An 18,942-nucleotide genomic window follows, 5' to 3' on the forward strand; every position below is an offset into this window, starting at 1 on the left:
GGAAGGGTTCAAGCGTGCACCTTGCCATGTCTACCTCTAAGGAGTCCACACAGCAAAACTAGAATGTTCTTGACATAAGTGCCTGACAAAGTACACACCTGCGCCACAAGTTTTTAAAGACCAGTTTGTATAGGCAATGTTCTCAAACTCACCAGGGCATTCCTGGGGAAGCGGTCCTCTAATGACACCCCAAGGGCACCCTGTGCCTGTGAGGCCCTGCAATAACATCCATGAACCTCTCCTTTCCCTGTGCCCTTAAAAACATGTATTTTTAATTTTTAAGAAACCTTGACAAACACCAGGAATCCAGGTTCTCCATCCTGTTCCTGCATTTGCTGCTGACCAGCTGTGCACAGGCAGGCAGCAAAGGAAAGAGTGGTTTCGGGCCCAGTCTATGTCCACCTACACACCCTTCTCTCCCCGCTTTTCTACCCTTTCTGTTTCTCTCCGCTCAGCCCCTTTCTTCATGAATCCTTCCCCTTGCCCTCTTTCTTTCCCTTTGCCTTACTGTTTCCCCTGCCTCACAACTTCTGGCTTCCATATTTCTATCCCCCTCCAACCCCTCTTTAGCTCACATTTGAATAGCCAACCCCTCACAGGAGCCATTTTGTGGTGGTTCCTTAGCAGATTTATCAAATATCCAGATATGTCCACAAGTACAAATCCGCTGGGGAACACAGCACAGGGGCTTTCTCAGCCAGTCTAAGGCTTATGCATTTACTGGAGGCAGAGCCTTCTGTCCTGACGCCAATTCTGTCCTCCTTCCCCCATTGTAGGGCTGCTGAACATCTGTGCTAGTCAGGCCTTTCTATCCGGTACAAAAAAAATGCTTAAGGTGTATGACTGCACTGTTCCTGGTCCCCATGACCATTTCCGTCAGCTTTTATTCGTGGAGCACCACTTTGAGAAGCAGAGGGCCACCTGTCCAAGGGAATTTCAACATAGATTTTCCAGTGCTAGAAATGGCGTGATGGTTGCCACCAATGGGCAGAGAGCAACAGAAAGGGAGACTGAAGGGGCAGCTCCAGCATGCTCTCCATTCTCTCGCTGTTGAGAACAGGAATTCCTAAATAAGGCAATGGCAATCACCCAAAATAGCACTTCCCCCTTTCGTTCCTGGTAGCCTGTAATAAAATACTGAAGTTCTGAAGTCATTGCACCTGCTTCCACTCCATTTCGTACAGCTCCTGTGAGGGTAGTCCTAATGTTCCAGGGTCAACTGACTCAGATGGTAGAGTCATCACTTGACTATGCCAGCTGTACCTATGGTCTTCCTAAATATCCACACTGAGAGCTGGGTATGCAGAGGGCGCTGCACGAAGGCTCTTCCATATTGGGGTAGGCTAACTGCTGCATTCCACTCTTGACCTAATTGCAAAAGACCTCTGCCATCTGAGAATTCAGATTTCCAGGCAAGCCGGGCGGGGGTGGGGAGAGAGAAGGAAGTGCCAGAGGGGAAGAGAAAGTGAAAGCAAGAGAAAGGATGTCTGAGAGAGAAGGAGATGGCTCGTCACCCTGGCCCTATCCATCACTGCAGATTAGGCCTGAAAGCATAGCCTATCCACAGAAAAAGATCTGCTTGGTTCTTGAATATATATATATATATATATATAGAGAGAGAGAGAGAGAGAGAGAGAGAGAGAGAGAGCGCGCGCGCGAGCTGATCAGCCCAAATATGCAAATTCCTGATTTGCATTCCTGGGACTGGGAATGGGCATGGCTAAATGTCCATGCCCACAAGAAACTGATTGCTTCTTCCCTGATGTTGCTAGGAAGACGGATGGGAAGCCAGAGGCGGCTGCCCCACCGGGCCTCTCAACAAAACTATACGAAAGAACACTCAAGTTTGCAGCAGCCCAACATATGAAGACAAGCAAACAAGGCCATGAAACCACTGCTCTAATTAGATGACAAGCATTGTGGGAAGCCAGATCTATTTGTCCCAACCACTGTGCATATGCCTTTTTTAAAAGAAACAAACACCAGAAATATATCCTGTAATACTGAGTTGTTTTATCAGTTCTAAGTTACAGCTAAAATTCTTAAAGAAAAAAAAAAACTTTTGCCAAGTAGGTCTGGGCTAAAGTTAGTGGCACTGGAAAAACATGAACTGTAGAATTGAAACTGATTGCTCATGTGGCCAGAACATTTTAAAAATCAAAGTTATCATCTACATTAATTTCTTGGTCATTTCTTTTGATGGGTTTGCTCCTCCACTCCCAGCTATTTTCTTGGCTTGTCGTAATGAAATTTTACAAATGTTTACTACTGGCCTTGCAGGAGAAGGTTATTCAGCACTACGTAAGCCATGGGCTTTTCTTGAATGCCTTGTTTTACAGAGGTGCAACTACAGGCAGGGAGCTATTCCATGTGCTTTAAGGATGTGATTGCCCCATTCGCATATAAAGGAGGGGGCATGACGGTGGGTCTGTCTCTTATACCAAAAGGAGAATGCAGTAGAGAGGAGTGAAATCTTTCTCTCTCTTGCCTTTTAAGCCAGTTTCTCCTATTCATAATGAGTGAGGCAGAAAAATTGTTTACAGCTATGGAGTGCAATGAGATTAGCAGGGCTGATGCTTGACTTAGAAACACAGAAACATGGCAAGTCAGAAGGGGTCTCTGGGGTCATCTAGTCTGACCCCTGGCACAAGCCAGCTCTGGTCACAGAATGTGCAGCATGTGGGTGTCCAATCTTTCCTGGAATGCCTTCACTGATGGGGCCTCCACCACCTCCCGTGGAAGCCCATTCCAAATCCTAGGGGTCCTAACCATCAGAAATTACTTTCTCACATCCAACCTAAATCCCAGTTCCTTTAGCTTTGCCCTAGTGGACCATGACCTTCCCTCCACTACAGGGGAGAACAGGGTGCAACCCTCTACCATGTGACACCCTTTTACATACCTGTATATTGCTATAAGACCCCCTTAGACTCTCCTCTGCTCCAAGCTGAAAAGTCCTAGTCCCCTCAATCTCAACTCATATGACCCCCTCATCCCCCCCATCCACCTACCTTCCTTGTGGCCCTTTGCTAAACTGACGCCAACCTTGCAATGTCCTTCTTGTAATGTACAGCCCAGAATTGGACACAGTAGTTCAGTTGTGGGCACACCAGAATCTTATAGAGCAGTTCCAGCACCTGCCCTATGATTTTCTTTGTCCCCTCTGCTACACTTTTTGAAGATTGGTACCAGTGACGCCACCCTCCATGCCTCCGAAACTTCTCCTGTTTTCCACAAGGCCTCAGAAATGGTGGCTAATGAAATATGGACCACTTCACAAATTCGCTTGTCATCCTAGTGCAGGGGCCATCCTAACCTTCTCTGTATTGTTCCAGTTTTTGTGAAGTCAATGGGCTCCTGGCACGACACCACTGATGGGCCCCTGCCTGATGCTGCCTGGGCCCCCAGGTGCTGATGCTACCAAAATGCGCCCACCCAAACCCCCGTGCAGCACTGCCATGGACTGCCACTGCCAGTCACTCACCTCCTACCCCACCTCACAGAGGTGTTTCCTGCTGCAGGTTCTTATGAGAGGAACTAAGCTGGTGGCCAGTTTGGTTCAGAAGAGACAGCTGCTAGGGTTAGATTCACCCTCCTGCCCCCCAGATGCCATCCTTGACATTGATGCTGCCACCAAGAAAGCGTATCTGTGGGGAGGCAACACTGCAAGCAGCCCCTGGTGATGGTCACAAGGCCCACAGGTTCAGGGAAGGAGCCCTTTGAGCCCAAGGGCCATTGGCACACCCTTGATTGGCACGCCCCACCCTTGATGCTGATCAGACCAGGAGAGAAGGCAGGAAGAGGTGGCATTTTCACTGCTGCCCTACATACCCTTCCTGACCTAGGAGGGAGGCCTCCACTTGTCTTTTACATGTAAATTACACCAGGATACACATAATTGTGTTTAGAATACAAGTAATTGCTCTGTCCAACTGCCCTTATATTCCTGTTCCAGACTTTTAAAGTGCTATGGCAGTGACATTCTGGAATTTAATAACACATGTAAGTTTCTTAGTAAAGTTTCTTTTACTAAAATCAGCTCCTTTGATGTCTGCTTAAATAATGGGGTATTCACATTATTCAAACCAGAGTGCCTTGGAAATGGTAATAAGTTTAGCAGGTGATGTGCATACTCTGGGTATACCCAGTTAAAAACTTTAGCCTGCAGCGCACAATCTTCTTTGGCATCAGCTTCAGATGGGTTACTGGGAAAGCAGACACATTGGCAGAGAGGTAGAACTGACCCTTGAAAGAGAACTTTAATAGTCTTTTAATATTACCTCATCTGTACCCCACACTTCAATTTGCAATTATAACCCTTCCCAGGGCAGCTTACCAAATCAAACTATTAAAACAACTATAATAATAAAAAAGAACTTGAATGGTAGAAAACAAATTAAAAGATCAGAAGCATTAAGAACAGATTAAAAGCAAACAAAAATATCCCAGGAAAATAAAAAAGTATCACCTGGTACCCTGCTCCCCCAAAATAGATATGGTGCCAGGCAAGAATAAGAAAGAATTTTCCAGAGACAGAGCAGCTACTGAAAATAACCCTTTCGTAGTTCCACCCCTACCAATCCTCAGATAGTTGGAGCTCATAGAAAAAGGCCTATTGCCGTTTGGGCATGTCCATGTAGAACAAGGTACTCCTTTAAATACCATGGTAGATACATCCTAACTTAGGTAGATAGATAGCAAACTGAGGTAGACAGATAGCAAACTGAGGGAAATGGTTCTCAGATGATGATGGTCCGGCTTGTATTGCTTCATACTGAGGAATGCGCATCATGTTTTAAAATACTACCTATTCGGGGGAAAAACTTCCACCGAATAGAAACAAGCCCAGCATTAACCCTTCCCAGCTCTCCTGGAGCCTGAAATGCAAGACTTTATTACTCAGCCACTTCTGCACACTGCTCCAGAATTGGCATACAGGTGTTGGCAAAGTTTTCCTGAGGCAGGTATAGGAGAAGAAGAAACCCTTCATGCTTCATGGCCGAGAAAAACTTTTAAAGGCAAACTTCTCTTGTTTGGGTTTTAATTGGAGAGGTAGGAGAATTGTGCCTTTGTCAACCATTCATCAGTGATTGTTTCAGGACCCCAAACCTTCATGGACCTCTTAAAACAGCATTATGCCATGCAATGGCTCTGGGTGGCTCTATTCATTCCAGTGGCACAAGACTTTCTCAGGGACTCCTTTCCATTCCTAAAGAAACGAACGTCCTATTAATGCATGGATGAGCAAATCACTCCAAATTTGGAAGTTATGCACTGAGGGTGCAATTAATTTCCCTACTTGTGAATTCCAGGTAAATTTACATGGGGCATTTTTACTGGCACTGCCATGCCGGATTCACTGGAGTGGCACTCACCTCAACCCGACCTCTTCATGATACTTCTGCCATGATAGCCCAGATTTCTTTAGACTTGCTATATCCTAACTTTTTAATATGTCATGGTTTTCTCCCAAAGTGTGTGCTAAACATGTGGTACTGTTCTGAGGCCAGGAGGAGTGACCTTGGTAAGCCACTGGGCTGCGGGGTGAAGAGGACTTGGCCTACTAGGATTTCTTAGCATTGGCAAAACAGCAGCAGCACAGAGATCCTTTGGCCGCTCCCCTGCCTCCCCTGCCTTCTCAACCCCACAGCATCTCCCTCTCTCTGGCTTGCAAATGTAATGCTGTTTTCCTTTCCCCTCCCCTGTTGTTTGGGAGGGAAAAAAATCATTTGGTGCCTTCTCAATAGTCTCCTTTGTATTCTTATTCAAGTAGCTAAAACACATTTCTGCTCAGCAGTCAGATTATCCCCAGTGGCCTTACTCACAATTTAATCATGCCGTCTTCAGCGATTGTGGGACATTCTCCCTGGGAGAGGGGATGAATTGCTTGCTTTGGGCTGGGGGGAAATGAGAATCCCGTTCCCACTGGGAAGACAGGGGCTAACAGCATCACACCTTCTCCATGATTTTTTGTGAGGGTATGAGGGAAGTGGACAAATATTTCTTTTCCCTTTTAAAAATATTTCTGTTCTTTCACTCCTTTGAATAGCTGATTGGGCTAAAAAAATCAAACCAAAAACAAACAAAAAAAAAACATTAAAGGCCCTTTTCCCTGCACATACCACCTTTCCAACCAAGTATTTTTGCCAAGAATCTCTCCCTCCTGCCCAGGCCTTGGCTGTGTGAGGATGGTGCTTTGGAATTAATTCTCTAAAGCCCAGAAACACAGGCCTGAAGAAAAGCTTGTGAAAATCCTAAAATTACAGGTGGCACTTTTGTAACGATGTGGCCCTTTGGATGGGGAAGAGTTTAGTGCCTATTCCCTTTTAAACACAGCTAAATGAACATAAAATTGAGTGTGTTTGATAGAGTGAGCAAAAACAAAACAAGGGAAAGTAACAATCTTGTGCAGAGGAAGAGTTCCCACTAAAAATTTAAAGTCAATCTAATAGCCAAATAATATGTTACCTGCTTGAGTAAGCATAAGGTGGGGATGTAATTTTTCTGAGCCCTCAGACTGTATTGGAAACATTATCTGAATTCTCGCTCGCTCGCTTGCTCACTCACTCACTCTCTTTTCCTCTCAAAATTTATAAACCAAGGGAAACTTAACATCCCTAGTATACACCAGGAAATAGTATAATGGCCTTTGTCCTCCGGATAGAGAATCTACTTTACTAGTTTGAACACCAGCATATGCATCAGGAAAAACAGCCTTTTTTCTGGTTTGCATAAGTGTTGTATCAGGTTTTGTTTGTGCATATCCCTAAATGCATGTTCACACAACTAATTTTCCCTAGCATGGATCACAGATACTTTTGCAAATGTCTTTCAGTGAGTGAAATGATCAGCAGAGTCCTGTGAAATGGGAGCATGACATGTGCAATGAGCATTTTTTTAATGCTGTGTGGGTCTGTAGCTGAGGAAGTGTCCAGAGCATAGTGGGTCAATTAAAAACAAAAAACCAAACCCTACCTGAAAATTTTACCACGCAAGAACTAGAAAAAATATGTAAATAGCTATCACTTCATTATCTGACACTATGGTTGACTTTATCTTGCAGCATAAACAAGTTGTTGTGTGTTACACAAGCTTGGGGTTTTATTCCTGCACACTGATTTGGAATTTCTGAAGATCTGCAGACTGTATCTAAATGTGAAGGTTTTGTTGAGTTGAAGGTGGTGGGAGTGTTGAATGGTGCAGTCAAAAAGCACTCTTCAATAATTAATAATCTCCTTGCAACATCCTTAGTAATTTGATCAAGAGTTGCAATGATTTATTGGAATGTGGTATCTCCTATCAAGAAAAAATGAATTCCTCTTCCCCAAAATCACTATGCTAAATCACAGAAGCTGTTTTCCTCTTGCTTAAGCTATATTTAACATTTTCCCTCTACTGTTTACTTGGTTGCTCTCATGCTTTGCTTTAACCCATCAAAGAAGAAAAGAAGTGCATGCAAGCCATCTCAACTGTCCAGCATTTACATGAGTGAAAAGTTTCAGAAGGTCCCTCGTCATGGTTCGTGATTGCACAGCCCACAGAATTTCTTTCCTCAGGAACAAAGACACTTCCTTGATCAACAGGAACAAACAAACAAAGTGAGTCAGCTATAATTGGAAACAAAGGCTGTGGCCACCAATTAAAGCTGATTACCATGCATAAACTCTGATTCAGTTTTCCTGCGCTTGCATTCTATAAATATTTTTCCAGGCCTGCCATCCAGTTTATTTGTTGGCTTTTTCCCCCAAAACAACACAATTAAGAAGGCTGAAATATCAGTTCACCTCACACTGTGAACAAACAACATCTCTTCAGCCAGAAAAAACGATTGAAATAATTCAAGAACAATCATACCCTCAATGTTGCAAATGTTTGTACAGTTTACCTGTCAACCTTCAATTCACTGTAGGGTTAACTACATAATACATTGTTGTTGTTGTTTAGTCCAAAAGTCATGCCCAAAGCCTTTGCAGCCCCATGGACAACATTCCTTCAGGTTTTCCTGTCCTCCACCATCCCCAGGAGTACACCCAAGCCCACACCCACCTCTCCAGTGACCATATCCAGCCACCTCAATCTCTGCTGTCCCCTTCTCCTTTTGCCTTCAATCAGCATCAGGGTTCCCAGCATCAGGGTACATAATACATAACATTCATTAAATATATTTAATTGTATGTATTAAATATATATAGCATATAGTTGACATCCTCTGACATGCTTAAAGCGGGGATGCATGTTGGAATGGAAGCAATAATCTCCTGGCTTTTGTGGCACAAAATGTAGTGTTGACTTAGAGATTTCCTATATGAAGCATTTATTTGTGTGCTCATGGCTCACACTTAATTGTCTCTCTCTCTCTCTCTTCTCCAGAGTTTGTTTAGAGGAGAGAAAATGAAGTATTATTTCAGAAAGTGCTGTTTCTATTAGTGTACTTGCACTATTCAGCTGTAGCACAGTACCACCTAGAGGTCATGCAGTCAAAAAGCAAGCTTTGTGTACATTTGGACTGCAACACCCAGCAATGGCCCTGCTGGTTGGGAATTCTGGGAGTTGTAGTCCAAATGCCTCTAAAGGTCACCAGGCTGGGGAAGGCTGAGATTCAGCACATTCACAGCCTCCTGTAGAAAAGCTCATGTTTGGTGCGGGATGACCTAGGGCTGGATTGGTGCTAGGACACCTGTGCTGATGGAAGTGGACTTCCCCACCCCTCCTTCCTAATGCCTCCCTCAACCTTCTGAAGACGCTACATAAAGAGTCAAAAGAAGTCCCTGCTGAATGATGTGAGGTGCGGTGCAGGTGGGAGGCAGGGGGTTCCCGAGAATCGGACAAAGGAAGCTTCTGCCAGTGGAGCCTTTGCTAAGGTTCCTACTCCCTCTTGCAGAAGGCACATCCTGAATGCAACCCAATGCAGGGTTTCAGCTTTCATCAGGACACTTACCTGGTTACATCATTTTCAGACTTGGGCTGGCAGCAGAAAAGTGGGTTGTTGTGCATTAAACTGATGTAAAACCTTGGCAACAGATTTTGAGATTCATAGTTATTACCCCCAATCAGGACTGCAGGTAACTCTGGCGAAGACACTCCCCCTTAAGATGACTGAGAGGGCATTTTTGGCCTGTGTCTTCCCTTTCACTGCCCAGGGAAAGTAATGGACAGTGCAGCGACATTCCTCCCACATCCAAGTGGAATGTTTTTCCCACATCAAATACTGTCACCATATGGAAGATTAAAATACTAAGGTGAAGTCTTCTAGACTTCTTTTCCGTTGAGTTTTGAATATACAAGGGAATGTTGGTGTGGATGCATTTTCAAAGAAGTGATCCTTGCATGGCGCTATGGTAGTATGGACTTTCCATCGCTGGATGTATGGGTCCAGTTTTAATCACATGCGGGCAGAGCTTTGTCTTAGGTCGGAGGGTCACCAACTTTTGTTTTTATCTTCGGCTCTACTCTGCTCTATCATTACCATGGTAAAATATTGTTACAAGAATGGGAACTAGACTAAATGATCTCTTGGTATCCTTCCCATTTTGTCTCTTCTATTAATATTAACTTATTATTAATAGGTCTGGGTTCAGCTAAATTGGTTAAAGCAGCAGGATTGCTATTTATTACAAATGGCAAGTATCTCCATTGTTATGGAATGCCAGGTAATGACCCAGCTTAGCTAGAGGAGCCTTCCCAACCTGGCACTCTCCAGATGTGTTGGATTACAAGGAATCCATGTGAGAAAGGGAGGACAGACATGTAACATAGAAGACATGTTCAAGACAGAGTCAAAGATTGAGTTTCAGGACATAGGGTGGGTAGGGGAAAGACCTTACTGGGAGTTTTTAGAATGTGCCTTGCATACAGAAAGTTCCAAGTTCCATTTCTGACTCTTTGTGGTAAAAGGATCAGTTACAGGTGATGGGGAAGATCTCTGCCTGAAACCTTAAGGACCACTCATCGTAGGGAAGATAAAGCCGACCCTTGAAGACATGTCGGACCTCAGATTCCCACATTTGCCTCTGTTACTTGGTCAAGCAGTTTAGGTTGGGGTCTATGCATTCAGCAGAATGCAATGAGATTTAAGGTATAATAATGAGATAATATAAAGGACTGTACCACTTCATACTATGGATGGAAGAATGAATGCTGCTTCTGTTTATTTTTTTTGGCTCATTGAGTTGGTCCTACTCTAAGTTCTTTGAACTTACCTTCCATTGAAATGATCCCCCACTTGTTCTGGATCCAGTCCACTATCAATGGGTGCTGTAACACAAGGATCTTTTGCCTGTTCTGCTGGTATTGTGTTTCAGTTGGGAGGAGGGGTACACAACTGTGATTCCCATACCCATAGTCTCATGTAGTACATTGTCTTCTACTCATCCTGAAGCCCTTCTCCTTTTGCATCATGTGGAAATCAGATAACTCTTCTGTGTTATCTTTGTTATTCCTTTAAAGTGATGATGATAGTATTCTTTTCAATAATAGTGAGCTATGAAGAACCAGGTATATTTCTATATAACAAATGCACTGGTAAAGTACAATTATAGAAAGTGACAAGATTATCTCAGTCTGAGTTGGACATCAGGTAGCAAATTGTGAAGACACAAATCACCTCATGAGCAATTTTTTTTTCTCCCATCTTGGAACAACTAGTAACTTCCATGCATCAAATTGGAAAATATTAAATGATTCAGTTTTCTGGAAATAAGAGTTTGACGAGCCTTTTTCATCCAGTAAACCTAACCTTGAGATGGTGAAATATTAGTTCTTTTGGACTCTGCTGGCCCATGAGGATGAGGTTGGTCAGTATTCTTCATATAACAGCAGCCTACGGTTTATTCCATAAAATGGGGAATGTGCTGAAGGGAATGGAGTTTGACGGCAGCAGTGACTAATACTTTTTTATACAATGTTGAGTAATCTGATGAAGTAGCTGGGAACGATTTAGCAGCACAATATACACAGAAATAATCTTCATAGAGAACAACACTGTGGCAATCTCTTTAACTACATTGACCTCGAATGAATCAAAAGGGCACTCAAGCATGACTGCAGAAGGGTTAGCCTGCCTTGCTAGCCGGGCTATAGCTGACTGTGGCTATGCCAGAACATCACTGGATCCTCCTAGGTGCTCTTCTGCTTGATCACCACAGCTGCCACCTTGATCTTGGCCATACCCATGCTCAAGCACATCCTTGCCATGTGACTTCTCTTGTGACTGCAGCAAGAGAAGGTCTGAACAAGGACACCATGGCTATTGGCAGGCATTCAAAGCCACATGAATAATGGCAGGATTGGTTCAGATACTAGAAAAGCATCTAGAGATACATCTAGAAAAGCACCTAGAGATGTTCCAATGAACTGCTGCTACTTCGGGATGAACTGTCCTCCTTGTAGTGCACATGCTCGGAAACAGACTGTTATGTTTCAGAATGAAGGGAGCCCAGTCTCCAGCGCTCAACTGCTATACCACACTGGTTTTCGATGTAGGTATTCTCTTTTTCATCCAGTCATGTATATAATCAGTGAAATTTGATCTGCCTGGAAAAGCACAGCACACAGATGGTCCCACTTTCAGGGCCCAACCACCCCTCCACCATGCTCAGCACAAGCAGAGAGCTTGAGCAGAGGGGTTCCTTTCAGAGTCTGAAGGCCACAGCGGGTCTTTAGGGTTTGCATGTAGTTGCCCACACACAGTGTAACCCCGAGGCCAGACACTCCACTGGGCACAGTCCATGCTTCTCAGGACTCATAATTCACTGGTTTCTTCCAGAACCCAGGAAACCTCTCTGTCTCTGTGGCTGCAGCAGGCCGATGGCAAGCCAGATAGATCATGTATAAACAGGCAACCGGGGCCAATGACTTCAACAAAAAAGCAGTAAGATCAGACCAGGGCAATGAGGATGAAGTTCTTGGAACATTCTCTCTTCCCACACTCACACCGCTGCAACCCCAAGATCAATGCTGCTGCTCAGACTGGCCACTTAGGAAATGCTTAACTGAACCAGCTCATTAACTCTTTTATTGCCCTGAGGTGCTCCTCAGCCCTCACTTTTTACCCCCTCCATGTTGGAAGGAGCACAGTTGCATTTGCTTGGCTGCCAGGCAATCATGCCCTCCCTCCCTCCCCCTCGTACACCTACAGATGTGTTAGCCCACGGTGTGAAGCTGCATACCTCTGTCTGCATAGTTACCATCATGCTGCCGCCGTCCCCTGATAGGAGCCCAGGTGGTAGCATTTGCTCCAGGCAAACCCTGGAAGAGATCACACATTCTCCAAATGTCCCCCCTCACTGGCAATGGGAACCCCCAGAAAAAGAGAGAGGAAGGCCACATGCTGCCCTTCCACAACTTCAGCAAGGGTCTGCTGCTGGCTCCCCTGTGCCTGGGCCCCTGACCACCCCTGACAAATGGCTGAGAAGCCACTGCTGTATTGAAGCCACTGCCCTTCCAATAAAAGAGCTTTCTTTTGCCTGAATAATGTTGCTGACGGAAAGTGGGTGGATGCTGCAACCAAGAATAGAGAGGCATTTATATCCCAGAGGGTACCTTATTTTCAAAACACACTTCACTCCCATTCATGTGACCAGGGAATCACTGACCTGGCACTCATAGTTTCTGTCATAAGTGCAAGGGCACCCAGGGCAAGATTTTGGGGCAAGTGCAGGGGTCCACAAGCATAACAGGTCTGCCTTGCTACATTTTGAAGTAGGTGAGGCCGCGCACATTGTCATCTTAAGAACCCACCCCCAGCTGGACCATTAAGTCCACAGTCTACAATTAACTAGCTTCCTTCCTTTATATGCGACCATTGGTCAAGCTGGTTCAGAGCCCCGCTCTCGTAAAGCTCACCTTAGACTAATCAGTAGCCTAATCATTAGGCTCTCGGCCTAAGCTACCTTACAGAGTTGTGGGATAAAGTAGGAAGAACTATAAAGTAGGAAGAACAACTATAACTGCACCTGATTTACAGCTAAAACGCAGACCATGGTGAAGTCAAGCAGATTTGCTAGTCTGATCCTCTGTAGATGGTTGCCATCACTTTTAAGGAAGACTGAACATTACGGACAACATTACCTTCCTGACAAGTTCCCCTCCCCTCTGCAGTTCTGCTGCCCAAATGCCTGTATTCAGGATACTTCTTGGCTGTGTGCAGGATGGCCACCTCTTGGCCAGCCTAGCTCTGTCTGAAATGAAATCATTTCATCTCGTTCCCAGTCAGATGCAGCCAGAGCCATGGGGTACATCCATTTTGGCAAGGAAAAAAGAGAGTGAAAAACGTTGCTGCTGGTGGAAAACACATTTGGGATGGTTGGTAAAACTCACATGCTGAGTTGTGGTGAGTTGACGCAGAGATGAGTTCACTTTTAGTAATGCTGCTTGTGCCCATGTCAGGAATGTACTGCTCTTAAAATAAAAGTTAAAGGAAAGGAAGAGTGTCAAATATCCCCCAGTAACTTCAGAAATAATAACAACACTCCTGAGTCCGTCCAAAGGAAACATACAATCATCCAAATCTGCAAAGAAGGACAAATTGGAACAGGTTCAGAGGAAGGCAGCAGAGTGGATGAGGGGCAGCTGGAAAACAAGTCTTGATGGAGCTGGGTAGGTTTATCTTGGAAAAGAAAAGGTGGAGACGGGGGCATGATAGCCACTGTTCAAATCTGGGAAGTATGGCAAAGAGTTATTTTCTGCACGGCCAGAGGACAGGACTAGATCTCATGTGCTTAAATTACAGGAGATTCCAACTGATCATTCAGAGAAACCTCTTGAGGGTAAGGAGAGTTTCATCATGGAGCCAGTTCTCCAGGGAAGTGATGGGCCAGAGTTCTTGAAGGGCAGTCAGGACAGCTGTCTCCTGTGGCTGCTCACACTCAAATGCTCCTCTGAATTGGTGATTTGAAGGGGCCAGTTTGGATCTGGGAACTGTGAAGGAGAAGGATACAAAGATGGTGCTCCCAGCCATCATCCGTATAACGGAGAACCCCAAAAGTTACAACAGTATTTTCTATCTAATTTATTTTTGGCATCCCAGTTACCTTTGAACATCCCAATGGGTAAGCCTGATCTGATTTGTGTTCCCAAACTGCAGATGATCTAAAAGACAGATGTAAAGATGTTAATTAGCACTGGCTGAAAGAAATGAAGGCAGTACTGAACTAAAGGGATAAGGTCAACTTCTCAGCCATTTTACCTTCCTTGAAATCAGATGTTTTGTTTCAGATATGTTTGAGGTGAAATTCTTTTGGGGGAATCAAAGCAGTTACCATTATCCAGAAAGCCCTGTTCCAAAGTTTCTTTTGAATTTCAGAAAATTCAGAATGTCTCCTTCCTTTCTGAAGCACTGGAGATTGCTATTACAGTGGACAGAACTTGAATATCTACAAAAAACCACATACACTTACAGTATGGCCTGTGTCCCATTGGAGGGGCAACATTAAATACTCCTCTAAAGAAAGGGCAGAGCCCGTCACTGGAACGTCACAGTGATTCATTGCACTGCATGCTATTTTACTAGGAAATAGTGCTATGTGTGCATGGATATTTATTTAAAAGTGTGCGTGGCGCAGAGGGGGCATGTTTCACAGATGAACAGTGTAATTATGTATATCTTATTGGAATTAAGGCTCATTACATTTGGTGGGACTTACTCTGAAGCACATTTCCTGAAGAACTGGCAAAACAATTCAGAGAAAATCAGAGGAGGAATCATTTCACCAAACCACTTCTTCTTGAATTACTGCATCAGTTTCACAAGTTGTTAGATTAATCAGTGGTTCTCCCTGCCCTAGTAGCAGTGCATCTCACTGGTTCTTAAAGAGTATCATTGCCTAGCAGTCCATTTCTCAGAACACTTTCAGTATGGATACCTTACATGTACACTGTATGTGTTCAGTAAATGCATGGGAAGGGACATGGGATTATTTATTTATTTATTTAGGAGACTTTTATGCTGCCCCATTCGCCGAAGCCTCGGGGTGGCTCACAACCATAAATAAACTTCAAGATAGAATAATATAAATTAACAATATAAATTAACAATATAAATTAAGTCGCCCTGGCCAAAGAATAAAATGAATAAATAATATTAACAATTAAAATAACATTTGAATAAAAAGGTCTTCGCCTGGCGCCGAAAAACAAATAACGACAGCACCAGGTGGACCTCTCTGGGGAGCGCATTCCATAGATTGGGCACCACCGCAGAGAAAGCCCTTCTCCGAGTACTCACCCTTCTAATTTCCTTCCCGGAGGGTTCCCAGAGAAGGGCCTCTCCCGAAGATCTCAACACTTTCCAGCCCTACCTATGCATTACTGGGAACACATGCCTCTTCCCTGCTCCCCAGTGAATGCCAGTGGGTGTTTCTGAGAAGGAGCTTTTACACATATGTTGTAGAATCTCTCTGTATGTACAGATGCACCACACAGAGAACTCCTTGCAAACATCCACCATGTTCAATGGGAAGAAGGCAGGCAGTACATGGTTCCAGTGGCAAGTGGAGCAAGATTTGCAGTCCGCTATCTTCACTGACTGTGCAAATGGAGCCTCATGTACCCTCCTCGTCTCAGTTCACAAGCGCTCTCTTCAGAAGTCCCAAGGGCCCATGTGCCTTTTCCTTCTGAGGTTCTACCAGGGCAAGAGCCTTCTTAGTTCTCTTCCTGCCTCCACAGGTAACAGTCAATGGTTCCTCTTCATGTATTGTTTGTTTTCTCTCCTAGGTCTTCTCCAACTCGGGCTAGTAAGCTTTTCTTCTGCTGCCATGATCTTACGATTTTATCGTGCTGCTGCTTTCATTGTTTAATTAGATTTTATTGTTTGTATGATTGTTCACTGCCCTGGGCCATTAAAGAAACACACAAAAGCTGTATTGCTTAAATGTCTAAATAAATGTCATATGTGACTTGAGCTGTATGGTGGGTGAGAAGAGCTGCTCTTCAACCGCATTTTAAAAAATCAGCTGGGTGAATACATGATCTGCACCAGAGAGGTGAGTACAGTCTGTGGCACATACTCTTAAGTAAATAATATTTCTGCTTGGGGGAATGCAAGGACCAAGGAGCACTGCTTTATAGTTTTGTTCTGTTGGGAAATTGCTTTATTTAAGCCTCAAAACGAAAAGCCCTTGAGCCTTTTTGCATATTATTTGTATTTGCTAAGGCCACATCCGTGTTCTGAATGGCAACAATAAAGCTGATAAGGCAAATGCACATGCTTAAATGCAGCTGGGGTACGCTGTGCCCTGCCATCTCTCAGGGCTCCCCGACAAATATACCCACATCTTTAGGTGTAGGCATGCAAGTCTGTCTTTCACATGTTCCTCACTGGATGCAGCTCCTGGGTGCATAAGGCCTTCTCCACATGAGATGCTTAACTTGCCACGTCACTGAGGCTTATTCTTCTGTTCCCTTTGTGGGAAAAAGAGCCTATTCTTTACACAGGGTTTTTTCCCCTGAGTTTTCTATTTCCCTGCCTTTCTTTATACTCCATCATCCACCCACAAGGTGGTGCTGCACTGTGGCACTGTGGCACTGTGGCAAGGCAGAATTGTGGCAATACATGGGATTTCAGTCCACATTGTTCTGCATCTGGCTTTCCTTTCTCTGAAAAACAAGTCTGAAAAAATGGCTGGGAAACATACTAGAGGCCCTGGAGGATGAAGGACACAGCAGCTTCTGTGAGTGAGAGACCACAGGTGCACAGTGGACGCCTCATGCACGGAATGCTCTGTTGTTTTCAAGTGTCCCCTCAAAGAGGACAGAGCCCAGCAGCTGCCCAGCACTTGCTCCTGTGCCGCCTGCTCCTGTCTCTTGCCATGTCCCCTGCCTTGTGGTGTTGCCTCAGCAACACAGGTTTGCCTCGTGGTTGCGGTGCCTAGCGGTTCCTGCTCCTGGCCCCTGCTTGTCTTTGTTGCCTCGCTGTTGTGCCTGCCTCTTGCCTTGTCGTGTTGCCTCAGTAACGCAGGGCTTCCTGCAAGCGGTGGCTCAGCTCCTGCCTTGTGCCTGCACCTTGCTGCATCTGCTTCCTGTTGCCTTGCGTCTCATGCCGTGCTGTGTCTCCTGCCCTGTTACCCTGTCCAGGGTATCTGCACCTCTGCTTGTTCTCCCGGCTCTTGGCTTGTTCCTGCCCATGCCCTTGACCTGCACTGATGCACACTTCCAGTTCCTGACCCGATGACAACTTGGCCATTCCGTTAAGCCCTGCCTTTGGGCTCAGTCGTGCCTGAAGTTCTGGTGCCCTGGTCCTGCTGCATCTGTTGCTCTTGTTCTGTCTCTGGCCGTCCATGCCTGGCCACAGACGCTGAAGCCTCTAAGAGACATGCCGTGCCACTATGAGAAGACGCATTTCTATCCCTGAGTTTACTTTAGATAAACAGAGTCAGGAAATTGGAGTGTATGGAAAGCAAGGGTAGAGATAGGCTCCCATACTTGGTTCAGAAGAGCACTGCTAAGAAAAAGCCCACTTATCTAGGCTTTGGATGTGCTAATTAAAGAAATGTGCATCCAGCTTGCTGGACTTTAGACAAGTGTTTTCTCTTTGTGCTGCCCCTTGACGTTGCAACCAGGAGACTCTCAAAGTCAGGAAGCCAGTCAGACTTCCAAAGTATGCAGTGACGCTCAGGCCCCTTAAACCGGAAACAGCCATGCACTGTGTACTTTCCCAATCCAGTTGGCTTCAGCTATCTGGCAAAGGCTTTGGGGTTTTGAGCGAAGGCCAAGATACCTAACCTGGAAGACTGGTTATGTGTAACTCAGACAAATTCCAGAAGGGAAACAATGTTGGTCAGTAGCACAAAAACAACAAAGCCTTCTAAAGCCCTTGCAGACATTGGATTTTGTGGACTAGATTCCACCTCAGAGAATACATGGAGCATTATCCACAGGCAGATGTATGCACAAACACGCACTCACCCAAGGACGGAGGAAGCAAACTGTACGGTGGTGTGCAAATGCCGACGCGCTGCTTCCCTCACATTTTGTGGCTTTCCTATGTGGAGGAAATGCAGTGTCTCAGCAGGGACTGAGAGGATGCTACTTCCTTCTCCTCTCTCTCGATGTGCATAGATGTAACATCTGCAGTCTGGGCAGCAGGGTACCACAGGCTATGGAGAGCCGTACATCTCCTGCTTCTCATTTCAGACCTCCCCTTTTGTCCATCCAAGATACTCAAATGCACAAGATACTCAAGTAGCTTAACTGAGCAGAGCGTTAAAGCCAAAAGTGCTCCTCTGGGGGCTGTCCTGCATTTGTTTAATTATAAATAATAATACAAATTAGGACTCATTCAGTTCAATTTTCACAGCAAGAGTGACAAAGGGCAACAGATGCAGTTTATTTCCATTAGCCTCTTACGCTACCCAGCATCCATTTGGGGGAGCTTACCTTCACCTGCTGTGGCAAAAGAGCTTTTATTTTCTCCTGACAGCCACTTTCTCCTTCTCATCGAATGTCCTGGATATTACATCATTTGGATGCGTTCTGAGGAAAGAACACACACGCGCGCACACACACAGGTCACCAGTGGCTGGGCAAGCATATTTTTTCTCACAGCCACCATTTTTCCAAGACTGCCTGGGAATAATGCAACATTCAAGCATTCCTGAAATGCAAAGTGATGGCCATGAAGAGGTAGTTCTCGGGATGAGTTCTACTTCTGCCCCCATAGGTACCAGAAAGAAGTCAGGGATGAGGAAAAGCAGTGGAGATGAAAAAACATAATGTAACACAAATAAATGTGATGCAAGTGAATGAATGGCACAGCAATTGTGCTTCTATTGCTTGACTCATGAAACAAAGGAAGGCTTTGATCATAAAAACAAATGACATTAAGAAACAAAAATCGGCTCTGATGTGCTGCCTGCACATCTGCAAAGGACAAGAGGTGGAAAAATAAGTTTTGTGTAGCTCAGTGGAAATCTCTCTGAATGATTTGTATTTAATTTAGGACCTTCA

At 44.9% G+C, this 18,942-nt stretch overlaps 1 non-coding gene across 1 annotated transcript; it reads right to left on the minus strand.

The window, feature by feature from the left end:
- Window positions 1–3,258: 3,258 nt before the first annotated feature.
- On the minus strand, window positions 3,259–3,361 carry LOC123034374. The gene has a single exon (XR_006416742.1). It is a non-coding gene; the product is annotated as a U6 spliceosomal RNA (small nuclear RNA).
- Between the last annotated feature and the right edge of the window lie 15,581 nt (window positions 3,362–18,942).

Source organism: Varanus komodoensis, unplaced genomic scaffold (assembly GCF_004798865.1).
Source record: "Varanus komodoensis strain SLA01 unplaced genomic scaffold, ASM479886v1 scaffold1, whole genome shotgun sequence".
NCBI lineage: Eukaryota > Metazoa > Chordata > Lepidosauria > Squamata > Varanidae > Varanus > Varanus komodoensis.